The 12,776-nt window shown below is 43.2% G+C and overlaps 1 protein-coding gene across 1 annotated transcript in view; it reads right to left on the reverse strand.

Moving 5' to 3' along the window:
- The window catches only part of PRR35 (proline rich 35), a 39,003-nt gene extending 26,574 nt beyond the window's left edge, over nt 1-12,429 (reverse strand). Inside the window, exon 1 of the mRNA XM_089540359.1 lies at nt 12,244-12,429. The gene's annotated coding sequence lies outside the window, so the exon portion shown is untranslated. The remainder of the gene's footprint in view (nt 1-12,243) is intronic.
- Between the last annotated feature and the right edge of the window lie 347 nt (nt 12,430-12,776).

Below are 12,776 nucleotides of genomic sequence, written 5' to 3' on the forward strand. Positions count from 1 at the left end.
TTATGGCAGAATGGGAATTGAACCCTGGTCTCCAGATTTGCAGTCCTACACTCAAAACATTAAGTACCACCATGCTAAATGTCACCTCTGCATACAATTCTGGGGTTGACCTTTGGAGCATTGGGAGCCACCAGGACGGTCTCTCCAGAAGACCTCAAGGATGGAATGAGTCTGTAAGAAATCTCTTAAATTGCTGCCACACTGCGGAATTAATCCAGTTTGATACTGCTTTGACTGCCATGGCTCAGTACGATGCAATACTGGGATCTGTAGTTGATTGTGGCACCAGATCTCAGTGACAGAAAAGGCTAACTATCTCACCAAACTCCAAATTCCAGAATTCCATCGCATGGAGCCAAAGCAGTTAAAGCAGTGTCAAACTGCATTAATTCTGCAGTGTAGATGCAACCACAGTTTCGTAGCTCCCTCCGTCCCTGTTTTATTTTCAACAAATGATGCTCCACTACCGCTTTTTGGGACATTCTTACCTCTGCCTCCCTTTCCACCCATCTTGGATCACTCCCCCCACTATAGCGTCTAGTTTTTAAAAAGGCTTTCTATAGGTAACATTACACATAAGAACAAGAAAAAAAGCTTCTGCCATCATTTGGAGCAGTCAGGACTCCGGTTAATTTATAACTTCTGTTTTCTAGAGCCGGAGAGGTAGTTTGGAGAGACCCAGGGCTTCCGGGGGAAACTGTCCCTTGATGAGATGATAACAGAACCTGCTGTTGCACTTTTCAAACAAGTGGCTTGGAAGTTTTCTTCCTCTCCTTTACTGCTTGAAAGGTCAGGGCATTGTGCCTCCCTTTCTGTTTTTGCTGGGTGCCCTTTGCATTTGGAGAGATGTTCCCTGGCAAAGGTTCCTTAAGGTAGCACTCCAATGTCATTGATTGGCCCTTCTGGCCTCCTTCGCCTTGGAAGGTGCTTTGGGGCAGAGGAAAAGGCAAAAGCTGCTCTTGACTGCAATTTAAAATATGTATAAAGTCATGGGGAAGAGGATAGAGAAATACAGAGGCTGCAATCACACTGCAGGATTAATGCAGTTTGACACTGCTTTGGGATTTGCAGTTGACAGAGAGGGCTAAATAGCTCACAAAACTACAAACCCCAGAAATCCATAGCATCAAGCCACGGCAATTCAAGCCATGTCAAAGTGCATTAATTCTGTAGTGTAGATGCAGCCTGTGAAAGAGAGTCAGACAGACAGAAAGGGAGGAGGAGAGAAATGGAATAAAGTAGAAATGGGGAAAGTGTGCCCATGTGCTGTGTGCATTCTACCTTCCGATATTTCACAGGTGAAAACTGGGACACATGTGGCCAAGCAACATCTGAGTGTGGTCAAGGTGGCAAAAGTTATTAAGGAGGAAGGAGACACAAGGTTGGAGAGCCCACAGCAGTTTGCTTTTGCCAGAGCCTACTGGGAAGGGCAAGATGGTTGCCCATTCCTCTTCTCTCTGCCCTGCTGGGTTAACTGAGTACAAACTACTTTTGTACAGTGGGCATTTGGTATCCAGAACCTCCCATGGATACCAAGAATCCGTGAATTCTCAAGACCCATTAAATAAAATGGCATAGTAAAATGGTGTCCCTTATATAAAATGACAAAATCAAAGTTATATATTTTTAAAATACTTGCAAGCTGTAGATGCTTGAATCCATGGAGGAAAAAAAAATCTGTGGATACGGATGGCTGACTGTACTTTGAACTCAGTTTGCAGCAGTTGAAGTAAGCCATGGATGGAGAGGGAAGTGGGATAAGAAGAAATAAGCTGGGATATTTGAAAAGCAGCTGAAAAACTGGGACAGCAAGGGAATAGTCAGGATTTACTCTACGGTGGGAGAAGAGAGGAGGAGATGCACTCTTGCCCTCCCCAGGGGACCAGTGGAAGCCCAGACAGAGGCCGGTGGCAACATTACCATATGCCTTACCATGGGCTTAAGTCTCCGCAGGTGCCTGAGGATGCAATGACTGGGGCACCCATAATGTTGCACCTGGAAAAAGTAACTTTGGAGGAATACAACTCCTAGAACCTCCATCCCCACTGTTAGGTATGCCAAAAGCTATGCTGGCTGGGAGATTCTGGGAGTTACAGGCTGGCATACTTTGTGTGTGTGTCTATGCAGGCAGAACATAATGCTCCTCCCATGCAGTTTGGGGTCTCTCCTGCCCCCAAAAAAGGCAGCTCCCAATTGCATGGAGTGTGCTGCCATGATCAAAATTGAGGTCCACTGGAGAGCCATTGATCTGCTTTTGACTCATCAATATCACACTACACTAATATAGCGCTGTTATTCCACTTTAACTGCTATGGCTGCCTCCTGTGGGATTCTGGGGTTTGTCGTTTAGGGAGACCCTAAGAGATCCCTGGCTGAGAATTTGATCCCTGGCTGAGAATATCCATCCAGCTGCTTTTCAACCCATTTTTATGAGTCGTCCCTTTCCCAGAGCAGATATTCCTTTAACCCCAGCCACAGCTCACCTTCTCCTTTCTCACATGGCCACAAAAACATTTGTATTTCGTTTATGGCAACAGAAGTTGCCCCTTTCCAGAACAACACTGAAGGGGAAACAGAATTTTATCAACACTCTGAACAAAGAGATGCTCTATGTCCTTCTTTGCTATTGGTTTTATCTGATACATTTCCCCTTATGTGCTATTGACGGGTGAGAGAAGGTACTGAATTTTAAAAGGGTCTTTGTCCATGTGATAAAGATTCAGGACCCTGGACAGGTAGCCTAGAATCTGAACTGAGATCTATCTAGTTCAGCAAGTCTCGGATCCCAGGCCCCATTCACACTATGGAGTTTATCACATAATTTCAGCATTAGAGATTCAAGCTCATTTAAAGCATCTCACAAATAAAGCGAAAATGGCAAGTAATGGCACAAATGATTATCACACACAATTGTGCAAATAAAGTGATAACAGAAATGCACTGCCGCTGAAATCCCGATAGTAAAAAGATGCATGTTAGTGCTTCTTTGTGACCACTTTAATGGCACGTTTTGTGCGACGTTGTGTGAAATTGTTTTGCGTAATCACGCATTTTCCCCAGGATATTCTCAGGATAAACCCCCAATCTGCTTCGTGTGATAAACTATGAAAATAATCTGGGGTGCATTAGGGTTGAATCCTTGTTCACATACACCCCAAATGCACTCAATGCACTTTTGGAGGGCTGGGGCTGGCAAAACCCCACTTAACCTAGGATATTTGATACTGTTCCCCCCAAGCTTTCCTCAAAGATCCGCATCGTCGGCAGTGTGAATAAGCTTCTGAATTGATTCAGATCATTCTGTATCACTGCTTCTCCTTTAAAGGAAGGGAGGCAGCTCCATTTTAACCTGGCATGATGGTATGTGTGAATAACACAGGGGTTACAATGATGCAAAGAAATCCATGAACCCAAAACAAAATGGGAACCACAAACCTAATATGCATCAGTGCAGCGACCCGTTGGAAGAGACCCCCAAGGTCCAACCCCATTCTGCCATGCAGGAATACACAATCGAAGCAGGGGATCTTGGAGATATCCCAACCACAGGGTCACTATGAGTTGAGATCCACTCAAAGGTAGTTGACCAAAAAAAGCAACAAGATCTCAGGTATCCTAAGAAGACGTCTGTGTGAAGCTTTTCCCAGAGAAGGGTGCCAGTTTCAGCCCTGGAAATGAGCAATGAGAACTGGGATCAAATTGGAGGAAGCCATGGCCAGTTGCTTTAAACAGTTTGTTGTCCCTCTGCCCCTGTCTCTCTTTCTCTAGCAACATCCCACAAAAAAAATGTTATTATAGTAATATGGCCCTGCTTGATTTTAAAACTACTCCAAAGCCCCAGGCTGATGAGAAGAAGCTCTTAACAACACACGCATGAACACAGAGCGCAAGGGTGTGGTGGTGGTGGTGGTGGTGGTGATGTGGTATCTTTGTTCATCTTGCAAAAGGAATTCCCAGCTTGGAGTTTATAGATTGGCCCCTTTAACTAAAACAACCTCCAGGGCCCAGGGAAGCAAAGTACACTTTGGTTGGGTGGGTTTTTAAAAAATATTTCTTAGACAGACAGCCTTTGCCCAGAAGGGTTTCGTATGAAAAATGTATGTGAGGATCCGGAGAAGGGAAGGATGCTAGAAAGAAGCTATCGATCAAGTAGCTCCGAAAGCCACACAGCTGTGCTGGTTTCTTTACATTTGTTGTACCGCGTCTGTTGTTATCAGCCTTGTTGGAGGTGGACTGTGGGTTTGTTCAGGAAAACCGCACGGCTGCTCCGCTTGGATCGGAGGGTTCGTAAAAAATGGGAATGGCGAGTGACCTATGAGCGGATGAAGTATGGTGACAGACAGACTTCCTTCCAAAGACCCACTGCCCTGCAAACAAACTGAAACTCTATTAAGATTGGTAACTCTTGCTTCTGAGGCCTCATTCCCACTACAAAATAAATCTGGAGTCAAATTCATGAAGCGATTTAGCGCCAAATAGACGTTCACACTATTCAAGCCGTAATGGAACCTACCTGTTTCAATTTAATCCATTTCGCATTCGCATTCAGCAATGGATCGATTCGACATGGTGTCGCCTCACAGGGGTGACGGTGCCACAAGAACCAAATCCAATAGACAGCACCTTCATACTTGTACTGAATCAATTCATTTTCAAAAAGAAGCGGGGAATGCCGTGGATCCGTAAGAACTGGTTTTAAATGGGTTTAGCACTGCGTCCCCACTCAGCAAACTGTGCCAGAAATTTGGCACAAGTGCGAACAAGGGCCATTTAAATCAGTTCAGATTGGTTTGAAAACCGGTTTATTATGTAGTGGGAATGAGGCCCAAGATGTCCACTTTGCACCCTCAACCTCAGGCTTTCCCCCCCTATTTTCCTAAAACAGCGTCTACAGGTTTTGTAGTGCTTCATAAACTTGCAAAACCTCTGACTGCTAAGTACAAAGAACGTGCATGGTCAGTTTTTCCAGGTAAAGGAAAACATCAAAATGCCCAGGCAGAGGGAGGAACGGATCACCCCTTGTGGTCCTGGTTACTCTATTGACTGACAACACTGATACACAACCATTGTGCCTAAATGATCATCCAGCTCCAGCCTCCTGGCTGATGTTCCTGGTTCAATAGCTGACATTCCACCAGAATTTCTAAGTTCAGAGATAGCAGAGAACCCTGGTTTGCATAATAAAGGCAATCTAAAGTGGGATGAGGGAGCATGGTATAAGAACCAGAATGGCACACTGGTTTGAGTGTTGGGGTACAACTGGAGATGAGTGTTCAATTCCCAGCTCGGCCATGAAACCCACTAGGTGACCTTGGGCAAGTCACATTCTCTCAGCCTCAGGGGAAGGCAAGGGCAAACCTCCTCTGAACAAATCTTGGCAAGAAAACCCCATGGATTCATTTACCATTTAAAACTAGGCCCATTGCCATTAAAGAGAATACTATCAAGTTGGTCCATCAATGGTACTTCATCCCAGTCAAATTGGCTCGCATGTGTACCAATGCTAATCCAAAATGCTGGCGAGGTTGTGAAGGTAGGAGAGCCTTTGTACATATGCGGCTGGATTGCCCCTTAGTGCAAGAGTATTGGACAGAAATTTTACAACTGATCTCCAAGATCACTAAACAAAGTATACAATCATCCTCACTCCTGCTCTTGTTCTCCATTTTTATGAATGGAAATAAAGCCCTGCAGCATAAAGAACTTATTAGTTTGCTTCTGGCTGTTGCCAGGCTTGAGATAATAGCCAAGAACTGGAAAACTGGAAGGTTGAATATTGCAGGATGCTGGACTAGACTCTGGGGCTTGAGGTTAATAGAAAAAATGGCAGATGATAACAACAGAGCGAGAGGCTTACACTCTGGATTGACCTTTAATAAGATTTGGCACCCATTTATTGAATACATCCAGCAAGATTTAGTCTCTAGACAGCCCCCAATTTTAGCTAAATTTGTATGGAAAGATGTCTTTCAGGTTCCTTGAATACACCTTTTATCTATAATTTTCAGGGCCTTATCTGGGTTATTGTCTTTATTTATTGTTGTGTTGATGTACTGTTTGTTGTCATGTTTTGTTTTAGAATGTATTAATAAATTTTAATTAAAATGAAAAATGAAAAGCCCATGATGAGTTCGCCTTAAGGTTGCCATAAATCAGGAAAAATTTGAAGGCATACACAACAACAACAACAACAACAACAACAACAAGAGGGAGCATGGAGAGACTGTAGGCCAAATGTGACAGCCAACCGACTCCGTATTTAATATTTCCCCAGCTTCTTGCTGTGACTTTTTCAAGTGTGCATCTACCCAGCTTGCAATATTACCATGAAAGAAGCAAAATACACATTCCACGCAAATACATATAACAAAGTCCTGACCGGTTGGTTTGGTGCATGTTTATAAAAAGAGCCTGCCGTTTTGAACCGAGAAGTAGCAGGTGTGTATGCATGCTTCATTCATTCTTACACCAGTTGTGCGACCCTCTCAAATTGTCTGTGAACACACACACACAGACACACGATTCCAGACACACTGCAATGGGGAAACCAGTGCCTTGCAAAAAAAAAACAAAGTGCCTTACGAAAACAAAACGGCATTTTGTAATGTGGTTTCGGATGCCAAATAACTGGCTGGTGTGGAAAGGATTAAGCACCACTGTGCTATCCAACGTAACTTCCAATGGAATGGCATTTTATTTTTTATTAACTAGGGATAGAGTAGGATGGAGAAACTATACATCCCTAATGGGAGGAAAATGGTGTAACTCCGTAGATTTCATGACATATGTTTATATAAATTGTGCAGGGTCATAAAATTTTGCAGGGTCTTTATTGGCACCCTCTTGTTCCCCAAATGTGTACGTTTCCTCTGCTAATCCCTGTAATCCTACTCAGCAAAAAAACCTCAAATAAACCCTAATTTACTGTAAAATCTGGTCCGATGGGCAGACAACCCCTTTTTACCCATATAGAAATGTAGCCAAGATGAATCTGATCCTCTGTTCAGAGCTGGGAAAATCAGTGAGGAAGGGTTAATATGTGAGCTAATCATGGATAAGTTTAAATTTGTTTAAATCCAACTGCATTTATGTTGCAAAGGGAACGCTTTTAACCATTTCGAACTGGTGTCTAAATTTAAATGATGATGCTGCTGCTGCACTGAAAGCCTTGCCAAAAAGGGAAAATCCCATCCGTTATTTTGGCGAGAGAAGAAAATGCATGGATTTTGGAAACCTCCATTTCTCACCCACCGTACTAGAAACCCTTTTTGTGTTCTGCCACTCTTTCTTCCTTAAATTTCTTCGAGTTATTCCCATCCTTTCTTTAACTTACTGATCCCTGTGTCGACCTAAGCAAAAATCCCAGGGTTAAGCATCTGAAAATTCAGTTCCTTCCGAACCTTTCTTCACTAGATCACAGAAGGACCATCTGCTCCTTCCAAACTACTTCTAACCTAAACCTTGCACTTTCTTAACCCTGAGCAGTTTTTCAAAAAGAAAAGAAACCTAAGAAGTTGTGGGTTTTTGTTTGTTTGTTTGTTTGTGTTAAATTTAGCATAATGTGATTTTGGATAAAGAACCAACTAGGCAACATACAATGCTCCAGGATAATTCCATTATTGCGCTAAACAAAAAGGTACAGAATTAACTGTGTAAGCTTTCAAAACTCATACATTCCTTCATGGGGAAAAGAAAGCATGGAAAGGAAAGAGGTCATGGGATCTGTATACAAGAATCGGCAATAAAATATGGATCTCCATTTGAAAATGCTCATGCAAAACCTGAAAACCCAACCTGTCTCTCTCTCCGGTGCAAAGCTCACAGGTCCCTTTGTAGGAAGGGAACAAAAAAGAATTCACTCTGTATTTTAAGAATGAAAGGAACATAAATGAAATCAATTTTCTTGAGTGGCATGAAGAAAATGGCTAAAATTACTCATTGCTTCCTTTGAAAACACCATTAGTGAAGCGTTGCATCCCTACAAAACTGTCAAGTACTGGATCAGATGAAGCCTGTATATAGGAGCCAAAAGAGAAAGTTTTCCTTTCGAATGGAAGGAACAAGCCCTTAAAAAGTCAAGAGACAGTCTAAGACTGGATAAACTCCTCTTTCTCCATCATAAAATCTCAGCTCTGGGCCCCTAAATTTGATTTTTCTCAAGTGATACAAATGGAAAAGGGGCTGTTTTATGGATTTTGCATGTTATTGTACTTTGCTATATAATCAACACAATTGTTGGGAAAGCCATTGATGGGTCTGCTTTCTTCCCAATTCTTCCCAAAACGAATTTTAACACGTTTTCACAAAAGGCATAAATGCAACATACGAGGGAGAGAGGGAGCATAAGAGATATCTCAATTATTAGGGAATCCAAACCCTGCTCTGATGTTCTGTTAACAGTTACTTGTGTCACTAAAATGCACATTTCTGGATGCAGAAAACAAAACATATCTCAGTGGCTCATTGTGGGTTGGCAACGTTTTTCCAGTACTTCTTTGCCTGCTTGCATCGTCATATGCTAAATGTTTCTAATTTCTCTATGCCAGCATAGGTTCAAACAGTTCAACCAGGAAAAAGTCATGTTGCAAAGAGCACTTAATCTATGGAGAGATATTATAGAATCAGATCCAAATTCATTGGGAGCCAGGCATTCATTGGTAATTTAACACTGGTTATTGCAGATAATGGCAATACAATATTGACTTTTCTGGAACGGATTCAGTAAAGGACTTTTAAGTCATTCCAAAATCTCCAGCTTTTGTACGAATGCTGACCTACATCTAACATTTCGCCGCTTCAGCGGCTGGGGTTTGTACTCCATCGGCTGCGCCAACGGCTCTGTCCTGCCTTCCACCTGTTTGCCTCTTAATCTATTTGGATCTTTGCATTTAGTTTCTCTAGACTAAGAATTGTAAAAAGCCAAGGCATCTTGTGGTACAGCCCTTTCTGTGCCCTGCTGCTATTCCAAAAGGTTAAACGGCAGTGACTTAAAGACTGTGTGATATATGTCCTGGATCTTGGTAGCGGACAGAAGAGTCACTTCCCTTGTTACTTATAAATATCAACATGTAAAAACAAAAGTGTGTGTGTGTGTGTGTTATCAAATGAACCAAATCCCTTTGCTTAAAAATCAACACCTTTACCCATACCTGCCCAGCATTGACACCCCATAAGCTTCCTTCCCTTGGCAAATACAAATACAAGCTGGTTGCAAAATGACATTCTGGATGGCATTTTCTCAAATAATGGCTATCTTTGCTGGTACTGTACTCTTCTATAAAATCCTTCGAAGGTCAGTGGAGCAATAGTGGTGCTAAGTCTGTTGCAAGCAAGAGGGGAAAAGTCTGGTGGCATCTCTGACATTTTTATTTACTCGGAATAGACTCTTCTGGACATCACTCTAAGATATAATCCTGGTTTTCACAGGGGTTTTAACCATGCCTCCTGTGTGTGGCCAAGTTGCTGTGTGCCAATTCTTGTGCATCCTTCATTTACGGGAAAGAGAAAGAGAGAGAGACGTCTGGGAATAAATGCCAGCCAACACAAAGGCATAGTGGTTTGAGCGTTGGACTAGGACTTTGAAGACTAGGGCTCAAATCTTGACTTGGCCCTGAAAGCCCACTGGGTGAACTTGGGCAAGTCATGCCCGCTTGACCTCAAGTCAAACACATCTGAAGAAACTTGCCAAAGAAAACCCTCTGATAGGTTTGTCTTAGGTTCGCCATGAATTACTGGACGGCAAACAACAATGGCAACAATAACAACAACACATCGGCAATAGGTAACTTGGAAAAGGCAAGAGATGATAGCTAAGTGGTCATACTGTGGTGTAGGCTCAACGAAGATTCAACCTGTTTCTTCCAGCAGCAGGATGAGAATGAGTAAAGGCAAGTACTGGAGTCCAGAGTCAAGGTCTATTTCATCTTAACCTCCTTTCCTATAGTGACCAATACCTCTGGGAAATCTAGATGGGAAAGCAATTGCCCTCGCTCGCTGTCCCATCCCTTGCCACTAGAAACTAGCACTCAGGGCTCTATTGCCTCTAATCTTTTATTTTATTTTATTTTTATTTCACCTTTCTCCCAAATTGGGACCCAAGGAGGCTCACGACATATGAAGGCTCCTTTTCCCATGCGGCTAATAGGCGTATCATGAACAACCAAGAGGTTGCATCTGCACTGCCGAATTAATGCAGCCGTGGCCCCAGAGCTCTCTGACAAAGAAAGCTAAACATCTCACAAAACTACAAAACCCAGAATTCCATAGCACTGAGTCATGGCAGTTAAAGCGGCATCAAAGTGCATTAGTTTTGCAACGCAGATGCAACCAGTGTCTTACAGCATCTTAAAGACTAATGCATTTTATTAGGCATATACTGTCATAGACTCCAGCTCACTTCACAAGAGAATGTATCGTGCCACCTGGCCATAATAGGAATGTAAGGGGCTGCTTTATCCTGAGCCTGACCTTTGGTCCATACAGCCTAGTGCTGTCTATACTGACTGGCAGCATCTCTCCATGAAACCAGGTAGGAGTATTAAACCATGCATTGAACCTGGGATATTCTCCATGCACTCAGCCACTGGATCCAAATGCTGGTCGCTCTTGGCACTGCCCCCAGTTCCTTGACTAATTCCTCTGTCCCATTTCTACTTATATCCATGGGGTTGCTGCAACTTACCTGAACTGACTCTAAAGTTTTATAGGGGATGTGGTAGAGGGATCTGTCACACAAGGGCAAAAAGCTGTGTTTTGCCACTGTATGCCTCTTATTCTAACAGCAAGAGACAGAAAACACACACACACACAGCATTTTCTAGAATGGTTTCAGAGCACACCAGTGATGTAAATAAAGGAGATCAAACAGGCTTCTCGCTCGTAGGGAGAGACGTCCCTTGCCTTGTGGCATATCAGAGGGCGACTTTTGCAAACTTAAATCCATATAACAAAAAGGTAACATGGTCCAGACACAGAACATCTCCCTTCCTGCTCCCTCTCAGTTCCTTCTGACCTCAACCAACCACACAAGCATGGATGTTATATCTACCCACGAGTAATCTATACACATGACTAAATGAGTTGGTGCCATAAAAGTTTGTGCCAACTAAAGTTGATTAGCCCCTTAAGATGCCACACAACTTTTTGGGTTGTGTTTGCTGCAAGAGAGGTAACACATCCAAACTCCACATCCCATCCCGTAGTTTTGGGAATCCAACAATGCATCCTCCCTCTCAAGTCCCCAGCCAGGTCCATTTCTACTCTATTTCTTGAGCTGCCCAAAAGCCACATGAGAATTGTCTCGGTGTCACTGGGGTTAACTTGCTAGCCATACTTTGACCCCCAGAGAGATGTGTGTGTGCATATACCTGTGTGCAGGTTTTAAATAAAGTTACACTAAACCCATTTGAAGCCTTTGCACATATCAAAGACAAAATCAAAATAGCAGAAATAGATATGCATGAAACAGCTATAGGTCAAGAGAGCAAAGCTGCAAGCTTGCACCAAGCAGAGCGGCTTATATCCCCTTGGTTTTTCAGTGGGCAACATTTAAGCTAAACTACGTCGGCAGTCAAACCAAAGTTAAGTTTATCATTTGAAAGGTCAAAGTCGGAAATGCAAACTCCATCGTTCAGAGAAACGACTAGAGTCCTCTTAAAACTTTGCTAGAAAAAGGCAGGAATCCTTGGTTATCTCCGAATGGGACTTTTGCAAAAGAGAAGACTCTAGTCAGAAAGTTCACAATTTAGACATTTGTAAATAAAATCCTTTGATGGTGATGGTATTTACAACTAAAACGAACCTTGCAAAAGGTTGCTGTTGACAATCGTGTCCATGCGCAATGAGAAATTCTATTGCACACACTAATAGTTACACAACACTTTGTTGAGAGGATGTGTAAGCAAGGAGCTGAAAGTTATACAGCCTGGGTTGCTTGTACTTCTTTGTAATGTAATGAGAAACTGCAAACTCTGGAACTCTTCTGTTTTCTGTGAATCTACACTTTAAAAGAAGTGTGCAAACACAATTAAAAGGTGGAGGGAATGTCAGCAGAGTCCTGACACCTATTCCGCACACTTTTCAAAGGGGAGATTTGTGCACGCACACTTAGGATCCCCTACCTGGAAAAAAACCCCTCCAGACAGAATTTGAAGCCAAATGCACCTGCAGAATCTGGCTTCCTTCCAGCCCCTCCTTGATGCTCTTTTTTAGGGGGGGGAACCCCTAAAACCCAAAGTCTCTTACCTTGAAGCTGGACCTTCTGTCTCTGTGTGCCTCTCTGTTCTGCCTGATGTTGTTCTTCTCCCTGTGAAAAGGAGAAGTGTGTGAGAATGTGCGGTAGGTATATATTGTCTGCCAGTCTGGCCTTAGGGCGTCCATCACACGACCTGGGTTTATTCCTGCCCCTATAAGGAGGATATTGTCACATGCCTTGCTGCTCCTAGCTATCCGTATGGCAAAGTGGGGGAAAGGGGGGTAGGAGTGGAGTAGGGGGAGAAAAGGAATAGAAGAGAATGCCAAGAGAGGGAGAAAGAGAGAGAGAGAAAGAGAGAGAGAGAGAGAGAGAGAGAAGGGAATCTTTAATCAGGGGAGAGGCAGAGAGACTTTCCCAGTGCAAACCCCACAAGACTGAAATCTCCGCCTGACCCATACTTTTCCCTCCCCTTTCCTTGCTTCCTTTTGTATCTGTGGCTCCTGGCAGCGCCTTTCAAGTTCCATTCGAGGCCTGGAAGATGTAAAGAGAACTTTGCCTTGATCCACTTTCCCTGGGTTTTGTC

Source organism: Sceloporus occidentalis, unplaced genomic scaffold, assembly GCF_023333645.1.
Source record: "Sceloporus occidentalis isolate IW3139 unplaced genomic scaffold, rSceOcc1.0.p SCAF_10, whole genome shotgun sequence".
Lineage (NCBI taxonomy): Eukaryota > Metazoa > Chordata > Lepidosauria > Squamata > Phrynosomatidae > Sceloporus > Sceloporus occidentalis.